The sequence below is a fragment of the Octodon degus genome, unplaced genomic scaffold, assembly GCF_000260255.1.
Source record: "Octodon degus isolate 3935 unplaced genomic scaffold, OctDeg1.0 scaffold00067, whole genome shotgun sequence".
NCBI lineage: Eukaryota > Metazoa > Chordata > Mammalia > Rodentia > Octodontidae > Octodon > Octodon degus.
In genome coordinates this window covers 1,575,315-1,582,485 of record NW_004524643.1, presented here as the reverse complement: position 1 = coordinate 1,582,485, position 7,171 = coordinate 1,575,315, and the positions used below count along the sequence as shown (strand labels likewise).

Below are 7,171 nucleotides of genomic sequence, written 5' to 3'. Positions count from 1 at the left end.
CCCAAGTGCTGTAATTACAGGCACTTGCCACCACACCCAGCCTCAATCACCATCTCCGCATGCCCCGGGGGTGGGGCTGGCACAGCAGGCCCAGGGATCCAACCCCCCTCCCTGCACCTGTGACTGCTTGCAGGCACTTTAATCTGATGAGCTGTTTGGCCAGCCCAGTCACAGATCCTTGAAAATACCAAGAAGGGGAATAGCTCGACTGAATGTGATTTCCAGTCTTAGCTTTTTGAGGAGTCTACACACTAATTTCCCTAGTGATTGTACCAATCTGTATTCTCACCAATGGCAAAGAAGCGTTCCTTTTTCTGCACAGCCTCCCCAGTATTTATTATTAGTTGATTTCTTTATGATAGCCATTCTTTCTGGGGTCAAATGGTATATCAATGTTGTTTTAATTTGCATTTCTTGACTTACCAGTGCTGTGGAACATTTTTTCATGTATTTATTTGTCATTTGTATTTCTTCCTCTGAGAAGTGTGTATTCATCTCAGAATACATTTTTGGATTGGGTTTTTATATTTGGGGGCTTTTTTTCAGTTCTTTATATATTCTAGATATAAGAAAGACCTTTGTCTGAGTGATTATTGGTTAAGATTTTTTTCCCAATTTGTGGGTTGTTTTTTCACTCTGTTGGTGATTTCTTTTGACATACAGAAACTTCTCAATAAGATACCAGTTGATGATTTGTGAAATATTTCCTGTGCAGTTTGGTTTTTGTTCATGAATTCTCTGCCTACCCCTATGTCTTCAAGATTTCCATGTACTTTCTCTTCTAGTAGATTTAGTGTTTCTGCTTTAATATTTAGATCTTTTAATACACTTTGACTTTAGTTTAGTGCATGGTGATAGACTCAGGTCTAGTTTTGACTCTTTATATACAATGTTTTTCATTTGTTTGTTTATTTGTTTGGAGTATTTTGCTTAAGATAGGGTCCCACCATGTAGTTCAGGATAGCCTGGATTCACTGTGCAGCCCAGGCTGGCCTCACACTTTCAGTGGTACTCCTGCCTTAGCCTCCCAAGTGCTGGGATCACAGGCATGTGCCACCAGGTCCAACCAATCGGGAACTGTGATCAGAAATTTAATCTTAAAGTTTCATTGTGAATGTCCTGGTATTTACTGATAGTGTATGTCATAAATTACTCATCGATGACACAACAAAAGTGATTCATGTTTACTGCTCTACTGGGATCCTAGCAACGTAAAGGAGATAAAGACACAAACAAAATACATAATGGAAGAAAAAAACAATTTGGTTTAATGTTATTAAGAGTCATAAAATGATAAATGTTGGCTACAGATAATATTTTTATGATGACAAATAATTCGAGTTTATTTCCTTTTTGTTTGTTTGGTTAAATACAAAGTGAAACCATAAACAGGTACAACCAAGACATTGTCTCTCACATGGTGGCCTCCGGCAGATCATCCTCACTGACCTGGCTGGGGATGGGGCAGACTTTCTATGTAGTACCACTTTTTCCCAGGGCCAGGGTGGTGGGGAGCAAAACTCAGATCCCCTGGGAGGGAGGCAGCCACCTGCTCCTCGCCACTGTGGGCACTGCGCCTTGTTCTTGCTGCCTGCATGGCCAAGGCAGGGGTCTTGGGGCCCCACCTTAGTGTCTCTGTCCTCAGAGTGAGGACACCAGGTCTAATAGACACGAGGCCTTGGCAGCAGGTCTGGACCTTTCAATCTGGCAGTGCAGGCAAGTGTGGAGGGGAGTCATTTCTGGTCCTACTACAAAACTTTATTTCTGATTAGAATAGAGAACCATCTCAAATCTCTCCTACAAAAACAAAATCTCAAACTCCAAAAACAAAGCCAAAAATGCAGTCACTTCATTCATTTCAAGACCTATATATACAAGTAAGTTGTTTTCCTTTTTTTTTTTTTTTTTTTTTGAAACAGGGTCTTACTATGTAGTTTGGTAATATAAGGCCATCGGTTCAAGTACACCTTGGAAACCTGTAACAGATAGTTAAATACTACAGTGAAAAGGTATCTTAATATACTTTAAAAAAAAAACTGTCATAATCTGCTAAGACTAAGGGTGTAAAAAGAAAAATAAAAACACCCCAGGGCACTTAGTTCTTGAAGAGCGTGGGCAGGCAGGCAGGCAGTGCTTCAGCCATGGGTAGGCCTAGATGGATGCCTTGCTGCAGTCCCCGTAGTCATATCGAGCAGCTCTTCCCCACTGCAATGTCACAGGAGGAGATGAGGATGAGGTATGGCATGCTTCGATGTCCTGCAGCTTGGTCTGTCGGTTCCCGCACTTGCTGTGGTTGATCAGCCAGCCTAGGCGGTTCGTCTCTCTTGTGACATCCATGCAGTAGGTTTTGCTGAGATACTGAAATAGTACATGTAGCAGCCCATGGAGGGGCCTTATGTGTACAGAGCCTCTTGCTTTTGGCATCAGTGATCTCGATGAGGTCTCCATGGTACTCTACCACGAAGTCACCCTGCGAGAACTGCTTGGTGACGATCACACCCCTTCCTTTGCCATCGATGAGGTCAATCTTCATGCCTTCCTCCTTCCCACTCTGGATCAACTCATCGATTCTTTTCTGTCGGGCGCGGGCGCCCTGCTCCTCAGCCTTGCCCCTCCCGCTGGAGCTTCTGCTACGAGTCTTGTTTCCTGTATAGCTTTTGGTCCCTGCTGGCAAGATTTGATTGGTTCACGTAGCCCTACGAGGCAGCTGACTATTGGCCTATTGCCCACGTCAGGCGATGTACTTGGCGCCCACTGATAGGTCCGGGAAGGGGATATAAGGAGGGGAGAGAGGAAGGAGGGGGAGGAAGGAAGAAGGAGAAGAGGGAGGAGGACACGTGAAAATAAAGAGATCGAGAACTAAGAAGGAAGCTCCGTCTCGTCTTTTCCCAGCGCCGGTCACTTTTCCTTTCTTCTGACTGCAACTCGGTTTTGCTCTTCCTGGTACCTCTCCAGACCAGGCAGAAGTCCGTGACTTTGCGATTCTGTTATGCTTTCCCTTGAGCTTTTTTCTGAGGTGTTTGTTTGCCCTTGACAGGCTTTTTCGGGGCTTTCTTCGTGATGGCTGCATTGGTAGAATCACAAGACGAGGTTGGAGTTTTGGGATGTTCTGTTGCTTCAGATTTTCGGTGTGGAAAGGGGGCCAGGGGACCTTTCCTGGTGTCTTTTGAGTTTCTGTTCCTGGGACTTCATAGCGCTTCCTATCACATTCCCAGCATTTCTTTCCTCTTCTAGTTTCCCATAGATCCCATCTAATGGTTTTCCCTGGCTTTTGACTTCATGATGTACAACTGAGTTCTCTTCCTGAAGTGGGGAACGCATTCCAGAGCATTTGTTTGGGCTCATGTGGGAATAGATCTTTGACTGCCTGACGAGTACGTTCTCGACTTCAGATAATATTAAGTCATGGATTGTATTTTGTATTATTGATTACAAAGAAACAGAGAACGATATCAAAGCTACTTAAAATATCTGGCATGTTAGGGTCTAAGGTTATTGTGTAATATTCTATACACACTACATATTACTAAAGAAATATGACTGCTACAAACAGAGGGACACCAGCTGATCTAAGAAGGTTAATTGTTATTAGAGATATACTAGGTTTTATCCAAATAAATCAATAGGGCCTTTATTCATTTAGGAAAAAATAGCTTCTGAGCTTAGTTACTACTGCAAGCGTATTAGAATTTTGTCAGGGAGATTAAGCATACCAGAGAAAGTCAGAATAAACACAACTAATCTATATTCACTCACAGTCATTGAATATTTCTTGCCCCTCAGTAGCATGCAAGACCACAAATTATGGGGATGGTAGGTAGGAACTGGTATCTCCCGACTTGGAAGAGTCTATTTTTTTTTTTTTTTTCCGGTACCGGGGATTGAACTCAGGACCTTGAACTTGCCAGGCAAGTGCTTATTCTACTGAGCCATCTCCCCGGCCCACTTCTATTGTTAACCTTGTAAGAAATTTGCAAGTTGATCATTAAGCATATCTATTATTAAAAACCAAATTTATAAATGTATCACACAATTACGTTAAAACAATGGTAAAAATATGCAAAACTTCACTTTCTGATTGTTGTTGTATATTTTTTAACTTTGAATTTATTTTACTTTATTGTACCTTTATGATGGAAATACTAGATAGTGACAATTTACTGAAGATCTAGTCCCAACTCTGACGATAGTGACATTCCACTGAATGCAATGGGAGTATATACAGCCTAGAAATCATCAAAACCTAAAAGTTAAGATTTAACTTAACTTTTAATTTTCTCAATCAAGAAAGTGATAAAGAAAATGTTATAATACATATTAAAGTCTCATGCCTGTAGCCATTAAATTATGATAAGCATGCACACAGAAACTAAAAACTATATTCTTCCTGTATTTAAAAAACAATTATCATATATATATATATATATATATATATATATATACAAAAAAAAATAGCATAGATATGCAGCTACTTTCTCTTAGTTCAATGAGAAGAAAGTTTGAACTAATAATGTTTAGAAAAGATGTCATGTCTGTATCTTGTACTACAAATAACTACTATAAAGACAACAATATGCAATGTATTAATTATTGCAACTGTCCTATTAACCTGTATTGAAACTATCTCACTGCTACTTCTTTCTCAATAAAATTACTATAAAAATGAGTTTAAAAAAACCAATTATCTGATGCAAAAAAGTAGCTTTACTAAAGTCATTCTAACACACATGCACTCATTCCAAAATACATCTTCATTTTTGTCCTACTTGTTAACATAAAACTATCAATCAATATTCATGTTGAAATGCCCCTTGTTCTCTAACTGCAATTATAAGTTGATGAGAGATACAAGGAAAAAATTGATAAAAGTGTTCTATGAAAACCAATTGACTAAAAAAAAAAAAAAAAGAAAACCAATTGACTATATCAAACATATCAGAGTATTTACATATTTCATTATTATTTATAGACTATATGGTACACACTTTTTAATATAGTTAAAATGTTAATAAACTTACAGAGTAGGGCTGGCCAAATAGCTCAGCGGATTAAAGCACCTACAAGTAGGCACAGGGGCCAGGGGCTCAATCCCCAGGCCTGCTGTGCCAGCCCCACCCCTGGGGTGCACTGAGAAGGCAATTGAGACTAGGTGTGGTGGTGTGCCTGTAATCCCAGTTCTTGGAGGTCTGTAAACAGGCAGATCACTATGAGTCTGATCTAGTTGTGAGACCCTGACACCTTGTAGACCCTTCCCTAAAATATAAATAAATAAATAAATAAATAAATAAATAAACAAACAAAATTACATAGGTACACAAGCACTCATTTTTTCCAGAGTCAGCCACAGAATACTTAGATCATTATACCTGTCCTCAAAGGGGTACCACCTAGTAGAAAATGGACAAAATTTTCATGGTGCAGGCTCTATAGTGGTCAAACCACCAAAAAGAAGCCTAGTCTTCTTGGCATTCAGAAGAAGAAAATGCACCATCAGCCAAGGAATCCTAAGGGGATAATGCGCAGGTTGCATAAAAAATCTCATATATCTTAAACTGACAGACACTTGTAAAAGCGAGGTTGGATAGAGATAGACGTGTGTATTTTTGTAAAATATTTGAAGCATCATTTCTTCAAATTTAATGGAAAATTTAATGCATTTTTGTAGTTATAGTTAAAATGGTTTATCATTCATAAATCATTCATTTATGAACTGGAAGCAGCAAGAGTCTGGCTTATGATATCCTTTGTCTAATTGACAGTGTTTACTTCAGTCAGCCATGTCTGAGGTTGCCAGATTCTGAACAGGACAGAAGGAGACACATAGTGTTGTTTCCTGTCATCTGAGCCTTGGCTTTCAACTTGGTTTTGGATTGTCACAGTTAGGCAGTCTGGGAGACTCCAGGTGAGGGAGTCAGAATGACCACAGCTTCCTGGTGAAAGAAATCTTTCTAGCTAATCTGTTAGCTGGTTTTACCAGATGTCAGCACTCCAGTTCGCATCTCCTGGGAGCCTGGGAACATCTCCTGAGCCCAGGATCCTAATGCACTCTCCCACCTGACAGGGACTCCTGTGTTTTCTTGAATCAGAATTACTTGCTGGGCATGATGGTGAATGCCTGTAATTCTAGCACTTAGGGAGACTGAGACAGAAGCATTACAAGTTTGAGCCCAGCCTGGGCAATTTAGTGACTTAGAAAAACTTTTCTAAAAGTTAAAAAAATTAAATAAAATAAAAAGATGCTGGAATTATAACCTAATGCAGAGACCCTGGGTTCAATGCCTATACAAAAAAACAAACAAACAAACAAAAAAATTATCTCACTGTCAGTGCTGAAAACACCTTGGAAATTGCTGAGAAAAGCTAGAATATCCTAATTTGTGATTCAGACCAATCTTTACCCAAAGACTAATCGGTTTAAGGTTATTTGCCTACAGCCATTCTCCCTGCCCCTCATCAGCACCATTCAGAGATGAGAGTTACCCTGTCTCCAGAGCTCTTTCTACAGAGTAGCACCAAAATTATCCTCTCACTTATTTTAGCTTTCCTCTGGATCCCACTTCCTCATTTTTCTACCAGTTTTTCCCAACAGAACATTTTTTTTTCCAGAACTTTTCTTGATAACTCACTTTCACATGAATCCTCAGGGTCTACTAATAGGGACCCCAACCTAAGACAATGGCCATGTTTCACTTGGTGTGTTCTCTACCTGCATCTAGTACTCCTCACGCATGACTGATTGGACCATACGTGGACAGCCAGGTCAAACATTTCCCATGTTGACCAGCAAACTGCGTGGCTCCACCCAATAGCCAACCTAAGCGACCCTCTTGTGAGGTTAGACCTTGAGTCACACTGTGTGTGAGTTATCATATTTTATACCGCAAAACTCTAGTTGAGATTCCTAGACCTGGTCTGCCAGAATAACAAGATATTCCTGCCCTTGAGAACCCCTTGCTTCCTGAATAACTCCAATGTGCAGGCATTCTCCTATTTCCACAGGATTTCTGAATTCTGTGCATCTTCTTACAGTCTTGATCACATAAGGTAGTTCATTGTTTCTGGTTTTCAAAATGCTGAAAATACAAAATAGGAATCACCTTGCTGATGATCCCCATCTTCTGGTCACTCATTGCCAAATTCTTTAGGGAAAAGGAGGTTGAAAATTGTCAAG

The 7,171-nt window shown here is 40.1% G+C and overlaps 1 pseudogene; it reads right to left on the bottom strand.

The window, feature by feature from the left end:
* Positions 1-2,055: 2,055 nt before the first annotated feature.
* LOC101570025 lies at positions 2,056-3,360 on the bottom strand (annotated as a pseudogene).
* Between the last annotated feature and the right edge of the window lie 3,811 nt (positions 3,361-7,171).